At 33.6% G+C, this 13,786-nt stretch overlaps 1 protein-coding gene across 3 annotated transcripts in view; it reads left to right on the forward strand.

The window, feature by feature from the left end:
- Nucleotides 1-13,786, forward strand: part of fign (fidgetin) — a 169,729-nt gene that overhangs the window by 63,861 nt on the left and 92,082 nt on the right. Inside the window, exon 3 of one of the 3 annotated variants that reach the window (XR_007828421.1) lies at nt 6,388-6,912. The exons of the other annotated variants lie outside the window; for them this stretch is intronic. The gene's annotated coding sequence lies outside the window, so the exon portion shown is untranslated. Of the gene's footprint in view, nt 1-6,387; nt 6,913-13,786 lie in introns of those variants that run through there. 3 annotated transcript variants of the gene reach the window in all.

The raw sequence follows: 13,786 nt of genomic DNA on the forward strand, positions 1-13,786 counted from the left end.
ATGTGTTATTGTCATCTTTATTATTTCTTTAAATTTTTTCTATACAAATGTTATTGTTTGTTTTTAGTTTTAGTTATTTCAGTACTTCATGTATTGGCAATTATTTTAGTTTATTTCAGTGGGTTTTTTTTGTTTGTTTGTTTGTTTTAGTTTTACACTGTAAAGGATGATTTTTTACACTATTATTAGAAAGTTCTTCTTCATTTTTCTGACTTCAAAATTTCACGTTTAATTCAGTGTTACATGCCATTTGTGATAAGGGTCAGTTTTTTAAAATTGAGATTTATGCATCAGCTGATTTGAAAATCTGGAATCTGAGGGTGCAAAAAAAAAATATATATATATATGTATATATATTGAGAAAATCGCCTTTATAGCTGTCCAAATGAAGTTTATAGCAATGCATATTACAAATCCAAAAATACATTTTGATATATTTATGATAGGAAATTTACTAAATATCTTCATGGAACATGATCTTCACTTAATTTCCTAATAATTTTTGGCATGAAAGAAAAATCGATTATTTTGACCCACACAATATATTTTTGGCTATTGCTACAAATATATTCGAGCTACTTCAGACTGGTTTTGTGGTCCAGGGTCACATTTCTTGGAAACAATTTTCACTAAGAAACCGCTATTTCACAAATATTTACAAATTAATACTGTATCAGATATTTTAGTGTCATTACCAATAGTAATGCTGGTCCAAATGTCCAAATGTCTTTTTCTTACAGTTTCTCCATCACTGACTAATAAACGTTGTGCTATGCAATTCTATATGATTATAAACTCATTATTAACTGATTATGATTCATTTACATGTTCAGTGCTGTCAGTATATTGCTATATGATGCTACTATTCAGCATCAACCTCAACATGCACAAATGCATATGTACATTTACCAACAAATGCAAATAAAATACAGTGCATATAATGCAATCAAGCAAAAGTAAACGACCAACAAGCTCAAATATTTCTAAGGTACACCACAAATGTCATCACATCACAATGCCACCACATCACTGCATAAGAAAAGTCCGATTGAGGATTGATCGTCACACTAGTTTCGCTAGCGGAGTTAATTTCAGGTGACATTTCCAGCATGCTCTCATGTACTGTGATGCTCAGGCTCCAAAAAACAACCTGACAGGGGCCGTCAATGCAATTCCTGCTCCGGTGCTCAATCGCACAACTAAATGTAGATATCCAACCATCTTCAAATGAACAAACACAATTTGGCAAATAGTACAAAATGAAATCGAGCGTCGTGCGCTTTCCAATCCACTCGCGAGGCTCTCCGGAGGTCCCTCCCCAGGGCCCGCTGAACGGCCGAGGAGTCGAGCTCAATCCTCACAAACATTATCTGTGAGCGAGTGAACTCTATTTGGGAATTGGTAAAGCGCACGGTGAGAGAAATGGACTCGGAATAGAACAGGCCGGCAAATTCCATTTCACATCTGAAGTGGCAGAGCTGCAGAGAGATCATTTGGTTTGGAGTGAGTAAACACTGAGGAGTCCATCGCTCACCATGACTTATGTGTGTGTGTGTGTGTGGGAGAGAAAGGCAAAGACTACAAACATCAGGACGTACTTCGGCTGTGTGTGGAAACTCAACGTGGCATAAAACAGAAGAGTTTTTCAGCGCATATAGATCTTTTAGCCTCTAACTATCTGCGCATCTGTCTCAAATGCTCGGCTAAAAGAATATTTTACAGTGTTTGCAATGCGGCAATATTAGCCCTTTTCACACATACAGTCTTTCACTGGTAAATTCCTGTTCTGGCAATTTACCAGTATGAGAAATTGTAACATTATCGGTAAATTAACATGTATGCAAAATAAGAATACCGGTATAAGCATGCACGAGTTCCGAACATGCTGATTTAAGAAATCTACTCTGAGCCAATCATAACATTCTGACGCAGATGGCGCATTTACTCCGCACTGTATAGTTAATTTTTAAGTCGTCTAATGCAATGTCTCTGAGCCGAAAGTAGCTGCACGAATAAAAATGAACATTTGGTTAATGATGTACTATTTCAGAATTTACCGGTATTTTGAAACTGATGTGTGAATGATGTTTTACCGGTTAAAAGACGGAACGTTGTTGCCTGTGTGAACAGCGCATTTTTTGCGTTTACCGGTAAAGTCATTCCTGTAATTTTACGCCAATTTTCTGGTATTACTGTGGGAAAAGAGATATGGATATTCCCCAAATATTCTGGTTAACTGTGAATTCTGAAAACACAAACAAATGAATGAAACACACTTTATAGACACTAATATTTCATACTTAAAGAAGAAGTCCACTTCCAGAACAACAATTTACAAATGATTTACTCACCTCCTTGTCATCCAAGATGTTCATGTCTTTCTGTCTTCAGTCATAAAGAAATTATGGTTTTTGAGGAAAGCATTTCAGCATTTTTCTCCATATAATGGACTTCATTGGTGTGCCGTTTTTGAACTTCCAAAATGTAGTTTAAATGCAGCTTCAAAAGGCTCTAAACATTCCCAACCAAGGAAGAAGGGTCTTATCTAGCGAAACGATCAGTCATTTTTTAAAAAAAAAATAAAAATTTGTATACTTTTTAAGCACAAAAGCGCGCGTAGCACAGGCTCTGGGATGCACGTCCACATGCTACGAATTAGTGATGGGTCGTTCTTGAATGATTCTTTCATTTTGAACGAGTCTTTAATGTGACTCGGGAAGAACGAGTCATCTCGGGGAGTGATTTGTTCAGTCGCACATGCGCAACATCCTATTAGGTTCTGTACTGGAATTAGTTCACCTGTTTTGAGTCTTCAGGTTTTTCGAGTCGTTCGTTCATCTTATGGAGCTGTCACGTGATGAACGAATGACTCGAACCCGAAAACTTGTCAGATAAGAGGTGAGGTGAGCTAATCATAGGCTAAAGACCCAGGTAAACAATGAATTAATCTTTTCTGTTTCTTATAGCATTATAGTTTTGTCTTGTTTGTAGTGTGATTAAAGGGGTCATCGGATGCTAAGTTCACTATTTCATGTTGTTTGAACATTAATGTGTGTTGGCAGTGTATGTACAAATCTACCCTATAATGATAAAAATCCATGCAGTGGTTTTTAATAATCTGTAAAAATAATATCCCCTTTTTCAAATCGAGCCATTCTCAGATGCCTGTCGGTGTGGCATCACACCGACAGAGGCCGCTCCCACAATAGTTGATTGACATGAGCTCTTACCTCAGACCAGCTGTCACAGTCCAGTAACTTTCCATGTTTTGATGCCGGAGCAGGGATGTAAGTTAGACAAGAATATCTCAGATTGAGCGATTGAGGTGTTGTGTTGCTGGATGTAATAATGAACATAGTGGTCGTCATTTACTCCCGACATCTGAGCCGTTGAAGATGCAGTAAATTACGTTTGTTTGTGAAGGGAATGCGCCTCCCGGTCTACATATATCCGTCTATGTTCGCGCGAATCATTCATGATCCAGCTTCACTTACAGCAGAAGTGAGTATAAGAGTTTTTTTATGAATCCTTGCAATCGCCTTTCCTTATACCGTGGTAGTTAGGAAGTTTAGGCTAATGTAAACAAGACCGTCTTTCCACAGAGAGAAGAGAGGGGAGGGGTGAGCAGAGCTCATTTGCATTTAAAGGAACAACCGCTTAGAATGAGATGATTTTTGCAGATCTGATTTTGACAAAGTAAAAAGGGTGTTGTTTTACAAAACCATTGAGAATTTTTAATCAAAGTATATTAGAGACTTTTCATTAAGACCCTAAAGAATCATATCAACTTGTGGAAAATGGGCATCCGATGACCTCTTTAACGTTTGTGGAAGCAACAGATGTGTTAGTGAAGTAACATGTAACATTTTAATTATATTTTGCTAAAATGAACGAAATTACTTGGAAAAAAGATTCGTTCATTTTGCTGAACGAGACTCAAAGGTCAGAGTCGGTAAAATGATCCGAACATCCCATCACTACTACCATCACAACAAAACAAATGTTAATATGTAAAAAAAACGTGTGTGTATATATATATATATATATATATATATATATATATGTATATGTGTGTGTGTGTATACAGTTCATTTGCAAAAAACGATCACTTTTTTTTTTTTTTTTTTTTTTGCACATTCCAAGTAATATCAAACTGCAGTTGGGTTGTTTTGATTAAGTAATAATAACTTAAACAAATACAGGTAATTTACAAAATTAAAGTTCATTGAAAGTAGGTTTTTTTACATATTAAAAATTGTTTTATAGCAAAAGCAGATAACTCCAACAGTCGTTTTTGGGCAAAATCAGATAACTCCACATGTCATGTTTTAGAATTAAAAAAACAATTGTTTAATCTTTGTAATCTCCTCAGATGACAATGTAGATGCCTGACAAACGTTGTTGTTGTGATCATAGACTGTATGGATGTGATATACACACGTGTATACACGCGATACACTGAGCTTTTCCCTCACCATTGTTATGTGCTGCTTTTGCAAGGTTCTGTGAAAACGTTTCAGCTTTTATTTTCCTTTTATGCCCTATAGAAGATATAATTTTGACCCAGAGAAGATTTTTTTTTCCTGAAATTGCTAGTTACAATTGCATTGGACTAAAACTTACTGACTTTGTTCACACAGGGTATAAGATCTTCCCCAAAAATTGATGATTTTTTTGTAATTTTGGGCATTTCTTCTTATTATTTTTCATTTGTTCCTGGTCAAAAATGACTGTCCAACAAAAAAATTGTTTACAGATTTATCGTTATTCTATATGATTACCAAATATTGGATTTAGTCTTTGTATCTACTTGTTTTCTTTAACTTAGTACAGGTTTTATATTTCATTTCTGAACTGATTGAACATAGGCCTCATTGATCTGATCGTATGCATCTCAGTTTTTGACAAATACTGAAATTAAATAATTTTACACTCAAAAGCTAAAGTGCCCAATTGGATTTCAGCTCACCTTTTCACTGGAGGGAAGAGTTATGAATTATTGACTTTAATACTCATTGAATAGTCTTAATGATGGATTTGTTTAATGATAAACACGTTTCAAATGTTTTCCAACACAAAATGAAATGGTCTAAGACATCCATATAGTCAATATTCACATAGGAAAACAGCTGAACAACAGCACACTTTCCACTTGCCAACAAGTATCAAACAATGGCAATTAAGCCTAAAACTTCACTACTTGGGAACTCCAATTTAAAGTGGCATGAAACTTTAATACTCTTCTTGTTCTGCCTTGCATGCATTGCTACTTTCCTTTATTTTTCATAATAAGCAGGCGATTTGTAAGCCTCGCACACGCTTCCAAATCTTTCTCTCGGCTGTTCAGATCTATAATGCAAAATATCTGCAGCAGGAGTCTGGCCCGCTTTGTTGTTTTGACATTGAAAACATGCGTTTTCTATCAGCTCGCCCTCACCGCTGCAGTCAATATATTGAGCAAGTGTATATATGTGTAATGGAGGTATTAGAGGAGGCTGCTGTAGGTGAGATGTAGCCTCTATTTATAGCTGTTTATTTGAATTAATATTTACACTGATCAATGGCGTGGTAAATGCTTGCTAAAGTTGAGATAGAGGGAAGACAGTCTGAGAAACACGTTTCAGATCCCCAGGTTTCAACAGCACTATAATGGGACACATTTACTGGTAATTTTGTGCCTGATTGCAACTAAAAAAGGGCACTGGTGTCTGTTATCAAAGTGTTGCTCCTGGTGTTTTGTTAAAGCAATAAGCCATAAGAGGCATTACTGTAATTTTACCATGGGTTGAGATGCAAAATGCAATGGCTGAACCCCCTAAAACTGTAGTGAAGTTACTGTTAGTAACATGATGGAAGATATCAATGTTCAGTAAATAATTAGGAACAGACTGATATATCAGCCAGCCTGACTGAGTGGAGAATATTTAATTGTTTGCTTGTGTGTATATGTAGAGGCTCACATGCTCACCAAGGCCGCATGTATTTGTTGAGAAATACAGTAAAAACTGTAATATTGTGAAATATTATTACCATTTAAAATAAGTGTTTTCCATTTGAATATGTTGTAAAATGTAATTTATTCTAGTGATGCAAAGCTGAATTTTCAGCATCATTACTCCAGTCTTCAGTGTCACATGATCCTTCAGAAATCATTCTAATATGCTAATTTGCTGAATACATTTTGTTTTTATATATAATATCATCATTTAAAGTTGAAGCTATCTAAAGATCATATTCATAATTCAAAATATATTAAGATTGCATCTCTTTTGTGATAACAGTGATTCTTTTATCAAATGGAGCGTTGTTTGTTTACATATTAATAGCTAATTTTGCTACTCTATAAAGAGAAATCTCATTATACATCTTTCTTTCTCTCTTCATAAGGTTGGAGTTGCTTCAGATAAAATCAGAGGTGAAGTGAAGCTCTGACATCATTCAGCCAGTATGAAACGTCTCTATTGGCATATGCTAATGGCTCTAATTGAAGGACCAGTGACTGATCTTCATGCTGGGAGTAAAGTTATTTAATTAGACACAGAAACCAAATGACAGATTGGCACAGATTTACATAGTGACACTTACAGACATTCAGTGTTGGGCAGTAACTAACTGAAAGTAGCGACTAACTACATTTATCAATAGCACAACAATAGCTGAGCTGATTTCTAGACAGTATCAATTTATTTTTTTTCCAGCTGGTGGTGCAGTGTGAGAAAATTCTACATATCACATGCACAAATTCACTGAGCAGGTGACAAAATATCCTCTTTTTTTCAGTTTAGTGATTTATGGGCATGACAAAGACAAAGCAGTGCAAAATAATCAAATAAAATTCATTCAGATCATTAGTTGTCATCATTGGAGTAAACAATTAGATCACTCTTTCATATTGTGGAGCAAATATCTTTGTTGTTGGGACATATTTTATTGAATGCTGCTGTTCATTGCTTTGTTTTATATAGATTAGTGTGTTTTTAGTTTTATTAGTTCTCATCCATGTAATAAACAATTCACTTATGCTCTCATATTTAACATTGGGAAAATTTGATTCTGTTTAGTGAATCAGTTCAATCAGATGGTTCATTCAGATCATTTGTAATCATCATGATTAGTTTTAGTGAATCAGTTCATTCAAATGGTTCATAGAACTGAACTGGTTCAAATAACGAGTCACAGCATGTCTTTATTTTGGGGAAGTATTTTATTAACTGCTGTTTTATGCTTTATCTTATGTAAATTATTGTGTTTGTAGTTTCATTAGTAGTCATCAATGCCGTACATAACTAGTTTACTCTCTCATTTGTTAAAATGATTTCTTGAACTGAATCAGTTCATTTTGGTTCATGTAGATGAACTGGGATAAATAACAATTCACTGATTCATTTGAGTCACAGCATAGAAGTCCTTGTGGAGCAAATGTCTTTGTTGTTAGAAAATATTTGATTGAATCGGTTCATTCAGATGGGTCATGTAAATGAGTTGCAGCATGTTTGTTGTTTCAGTGGTTTTAGTTTTATTTGCCATCATGCAGTACATAATTAGTTTACTCTCTCATAAGTAACAATGATTTGTTTTAGTGAATCAGTTCATTCAGATGGTTCATATAAATGAACTGGCATAAATAACAGTTCACTGATTCATTTGTGGAGCTAATGTCTTTGTTCTTAAGAAATATTTTATTGAATGTTGTCGTCAGTGCAGAAAACAAGTATCTTATGCTCTCATAATATTGGGGAAATCTGATTCTATTTAGTGAATCGGTTCATTCAGATGGTTCATGTAAATGAACTGGTTCAAATAACGAATCACAGAATGTCTCGTTTTTTAAAAACATTTAATGAAATGCTCCTGTTCATTGTTTTATTTTATGTTTAAGTTACTGTGGTTTTAGTTTTATTAGCTGCCATCAATGCTGTAAATAATTCGTTTACTCTCTCTCAATGACTCTTTGTAGTGAATCAATTCATTCAGATGGTTGATGTAAATGAACTGGTTCAAATAACGATTCACAGAATGTCTCGTTTTTTTAAAAACATTTCATTAAATGCTCCTGTTCATTGTTTCATTTTATGTAAGTTAGTGTGGTTCTAGTTTTATTCGTTGCCATCAATGCCGTAAATAATTAGTTTACTCTGTCATATGTAACATTGATTCTTTTAAGTGAATCAGTTCATTCAGATGGATGATGTAAGTGAACTGGTTCAAATAACGAGTTGCAGAAAGCTCTTTTTTGAAGATATTTTATTAAATGCTCCTGTTCATTGTTTTATTTTATGTAAGTTAGTGTGGTTTTAGTTTTATTAGCTGCCATCAATGCTGTAAATAATTAGTTTACTCTCTCTGAATGATTCTTTTTAGTGAATCAGTTCATTCAGATGGTTGATGTAAATGAACTGGTTCAAATAACGAGTTGCAGAAAGCTGATGCTCATTACTTTGTTTTATATAAATTAATGAGTTTTTAGTTTTATTAGTTGCATTTATAGGTTTAAGTTATTTTAGCCTCTTTATTATAAGATCCTTGTTGTGGCAGATAAATAAGACTAGTATTGAATGACATACTGGAGTGGAGGTAGTTACTACATTTTTTCTGAAAGATTACAAATATTTTTATGCAGAATATGAGAACAGGGTCATTTATGACTTCATGTTGGTTTCCAAGGTATAAAAGACTAATATTTTGAGTTTTTTGTGCAAACTTCACTTTGCGATGTCCCTGAAGAAACTGAAATAGTTTAAGTATATTAAGGTATTGTAATAATGTGAGGTTTTTGCTACTATGCATCAAGAGTGTATAATAAAAAAGCAAGGCCGCTTTATTCGTATCGCATTGTGATTTAATCAACATGAGCAGTAAAGCAAAATCATTACAATTTGATTGTCATAATTATTTAATATTCACAAGCTTTTATTGGAGTGAACTTAAGAATGTGAATGACCTTGCAACAGATAAAGTAATACATCTCTTAATATGTGAATTAGAATCTCTACTTGCATTCGGAGTTATTATTTTTGAAGCATTCGGAGCGCTGCGCTATTCACTCGTACCGATTGTTAGACCCTTTCACAGCATATCAGGCATTTCCCGGAATATTCCAGCTGTGAAAAGGATGTTGGGCCGCGGCGGCTACGGACGCAGCACTTTAGCGGGGTAGACAGAGAATCTAACTCTCTCTCTCTCTCTCAATCACACTCCTGGCGGTCATGAAAGGGAGAGGCGTTAATTGAACGACCTTGGCATGGGTGGGTTTTTCAGGAGTTCCACTTCAACATCGAATGCAGAGAGAGGAAGGAAAAATTGTGTTTTAGTGGGTATTTTAAAACCATGTGCTTTGACCATGTCTCCCTGAACACTGACCATTGTTGCTGAAAATGACATTTTATGGTTAACAGTTGTGACCTTCTTCAGGAAACCTCAATGAGGCTTTTAAATATAATAGGCCCCAGTGATCATCATACGTGAATGTAGCAAAGAAACATGGTTATAAGGCACATACTGAGTGAGAAACGGCACAATAAGTTTAATTTACACAACGGCAGTCCTTCAGGGAGACAAAAACATGTCTGCCGGTTGATATCCGTTCGAGAGCCTAAGACATTTTCCTTTTCACAAGCCTCAAAAGGGCATTTGTTTAGTCTCTATATGAGGTGTTCGTAAATTAGCAAGACATTTACGAGATCTGCAATTCATATTGTGGAAGCTTTGTGCTCCGTCGATCTCTTGAGGGTTTGTATATCTAATATTTTGAGTGGATTGAACAAATTGAAACAAGGAAACCTACCTGGTTTAACTGTTAATGCATGTTCTTGGTCGTATCGTGAAAAGTGTTCATAATCGACCTGAAACCACTTTTCTTTGAGTGGAACAAGCCCTATTCACTATGATTTGCAGTGACATTCAAGTCATTCGAGTTGCGCGAATTTTCTCTTTCAGAAATCCTAGGAATTTTATTTTTCCGACAGCACATAGCATTTGCAGATCAGCCATGTTGTGCAAAACACTGTGCGTTAGCATTTAAACATTAGCATATAATTTGCCATCCAGTGACAAAGCAACCAAAGTCATTCAAGTAATGAAAATGTACCAGCTGCAGTGACAAAAATAAAGGCTTTAAAAATCACATTTGTCATTAGGATCAGATTTGCACATCAGCTGTGTCTAATTGTGCGAAACATTAGCATTAGCCTAACATCCAGCAGTAGAAACGCCAAAAACAACAACAACAAAAAACAACTTGGCAACCTGCAGTATCGTCTATTTGTGACCGCTCACTTGTTTTTTAAACCCTTTGCAATCAACCATCACAATCTATTCTGTTACTTAACATCAATTTTTTCACAATTCAGTTAATTACCATTGACAAAATCAAGTCAAATATTAATGTTTTGATTCCAAAATTGGCAACATTATATTTTTAAAAATAAATAGACTTCCAGTTTGACTTAGAAATATGCAACATTAAAAAACAGATTTTTCAAAGGTGTAAATAAAGATTATTAGAGTATCTTTAACACCATTTCAGTCTTTCTACTTTAAATTTCACACTTAATTCAGTTATTTTACTTATTTTTAATTACAAATATGCAACATTACACTGTAAAAATGATTTTTCGAACTTTTAAATAAAGATTATTGGAGTACGTTTAACAAGAAAATACTATTCCAGTCTTTCTACTTCAAAATTTCACATTTAATTTAGACATCTCACTTATTTCTCATTGAATATCTAGTCTAACTTAGAAATATGCAACATTACAGTGTAAAAAATGAATTTTCAATGCTTTAAATAGAGTAAATACTTATTTATAATAATTTCACACTTAATTCAGTCATCCCACTTATTTCTCATTGAATATGCTGTTTGACTTGAAATATGCAACATTATAGTGTTAAAAAAATATATTTTTTCAGTGCTGTAAATAAAGATTATAAGGGTATGTTTAACAAGAAAGTTCCACTTCAAAAGTTAAACATTAAATTCAATCATTCTACTTATTTCTTATTGAATATTCATTTTGACTTAGAGAAAAAAAATGATCTTTCGAAGGTGTAAATAAAGATTATGTGATTGTTTAACAGGAAAATGCAATTTCAGTCTTTCTACTTCAACATTTCATGTTTAATTCAATAATCCTACTTGTTTCTTATTGAATATTGTGTGTGACTTAGAAATATGCAACATTACACAATAAAATCTATTTTTCAAAGCTGTAAATAAAGATTATTAGAGTATGTTAATACTATTTCAGTCTTTTTACTTCAAAATTTCACATTTAATTCAGTCATTCCACCAATTTCTTACTGAATATCCAGTTCGACTTAGAAATATGCAACATTACAGTGTAAAAAAATCATTTTTGAAGCCGTGAATAAAGATTATTAGTGTTTTACAAGAAAATAGTATTTAAGTCCTTTTACTTCAAATTTCGCATTTAATTCAGACATACCACTTACTTCTCATTGAATATCCAGTCTGACTTAGAAATATGCAACATTACAGTGTAAAAAAATAATTTTTAATGCTTAAATAGAGTAAATACTTAATAATTTCTCACTTAATTCAGTCGTCCCACTTATTTCTTATTGAAAACTGACTTTGACCTAAAAAATATAACACACAAAAAAAGCTGTAAATACAGATTATTAGAATGTTTTACAAGGAAATACTACTTCAGGATTTCTACTTCAAAATTTCACAATTCAGTCATCATACTTATTTCTTATTAAATATCCAGTTTGACTCAGAAATAAGCAATGTTACACTGTAAAAAATGATTATTTTGAATCTGTAAATAAAGATTATTGGAGTATGTTTTACAAGAAAATACTATTTTTGTCTTTCTACTTTCTACTAAATTTCATGTTTGATTCAAACATCCCATTTATTTCTCATTGAATATGCAGTTTGACTTAGAAATAAGCAACATTACACTGTAAAAAAATGTTTCGACGCTGTAAATAAAGATTATTAAAGTATGTTTTACAAAGACAATACTATTTCAGCCATTCTACTTCAAAACTTCACATTTAATTTAATCATCCTACTTATTTCTCATTGAATATCCAGTTTGACTTGACGTAAAAAATGACTTTTCGAACCCGTGAATAAAGATTATTAGAGTATGTTACTATTTCAGTCATACTACTTAATAATTTCACATTTAAATCAGTCGTCCCACGTATTTCTCCTTGAATATCCTGTTTGACTTAAACATTATAGTGTAAAAAATAAATTTCTCAATGCTGTAAATAAAGATTATGAAGATATGTTTTACAAGAAAGTTTCACTTCAAAAGTTCACATTTAATTCAATCATTCTACTTATTTCTTATTGAATATCCATTTTGAGAGATCACAGTTGATCTTACAAATGATCTTTCGTAGGTGTAAATAAAGATTATGTGAGTACGTTTTATAGGAAAATGCTATTTCAGTCTTTCTACTTAAAGATTTCATGTTTAATATAATCATCCTACTTGTTTCTTATTGGAAACTGAGTTTGAAATACGCAACATTACACAATAAAAAAAATGATTGTTTGAAGCTGTAAATACAGATTATTATGTATGTTTAACAAGGAAATACTATTTCAGTCTTTCTACTTCAATATTTCACATTTAATTCAGTCATCATACTTATTTCTTATTAAATATCCTGTTTGACTTAGAAATGTGCAAGATTTCATTGTAAAAAAATATTTTCTCGAAGCTGTAAACAAAGATTTTTGGAGTATGTTTTACAAGAAAATATTATTTCAATCTTTCTACATCAAAATTTCACATTTAATTTAGTGATCCTAGTTATTTCTCATTAAATATCCAGTTTGACCTAAAATATGCAACATTACACTGTAAAAAATATTTTTAATGCTTTAAATAAAGATTATTAGTGTTTTATAAGGTCTTTTCACTTAAAAATTTCACATTTAATTCAGTTTTCCTACTTATTTCTTATTAAATATCCAGTTTGACTTAGAAATATGCAACATTGCAGAGTAAAAAATGATTTTTTCTAAGCTGTAAGTAAATATTTTTAGAGTATGACTCAGAAACAAGCAACATTACACTGTACAAATGATACTATGTTTTACAAGAAAATGCTATTTCTTCTTCAATATGTTTACATTTATTTTAGTGTTGTTTGTCATTATGTGTCAATTTCTGAGTAAAAACTATTTCTGCACCAATTTTTTTCAACGTATGAATGTGAAGAACAACGCGAACCTCATTTCACATTGACTTTATTACATTTCACCGTGTTTAAATCCATTCGACGTTAAACGTCCACTCTTGGCTGTTCTGACTAATTGGCTCAAACTCTCACGCATTTCGCTCACTGCCTACATCTCACGTCTGCGTTCTGCCATTTGTTTCTTCCTCCTTCTCTCTGTCAATGCATTAAATAAATAATAGCATGTTGGTCTGTATTCCAGATGAGTGCTGTTCCAGCCGGCTCAGGGGGATGTATCTGTGAGATATAGGATATATATTTTCTCTCTCAGATTAAGAGATGAGCGGGCGGGGGAAAGAGGGAGAGGGTGAAGGCCTGGGCTCCTGCTGTCGGACAGAGCAGGGCTGAAATGGCAGATCCATCAAAGCAGCGGAGCTTGTCTCACCTGGGGTGGGCTCAGACCCCGGCACCGCAACGCGGCGCACCGCGTGCCGCCGACGGATCGAGAGGGAAAGAGAGAGACAGCGTTTAGGTGTGTAAGGGAAAATGACCTGTGAATATGTGCATGGGTAACAGAAAGACAGAGATGGTGAGGGGGGGGGGGGGAAAGCTG

The sequence above is a fragment of the Labeo rohita genome, chromosome 9 (genome assembly GCF_022985175.1).
Source record: "Labeo rohita strain BAU-BD-2019 chromosome 9, IGBB_LRoh.1.0, whole genome shotgun sequence".
In the NCBI taxonomy this organism is placed as follows: domain Eukaryota; kingdom Metazoa; phylum Chordata; class Actinopteri; order Cypriniformes; family Cyprinidae; genus Labeo; species Labeo rohita.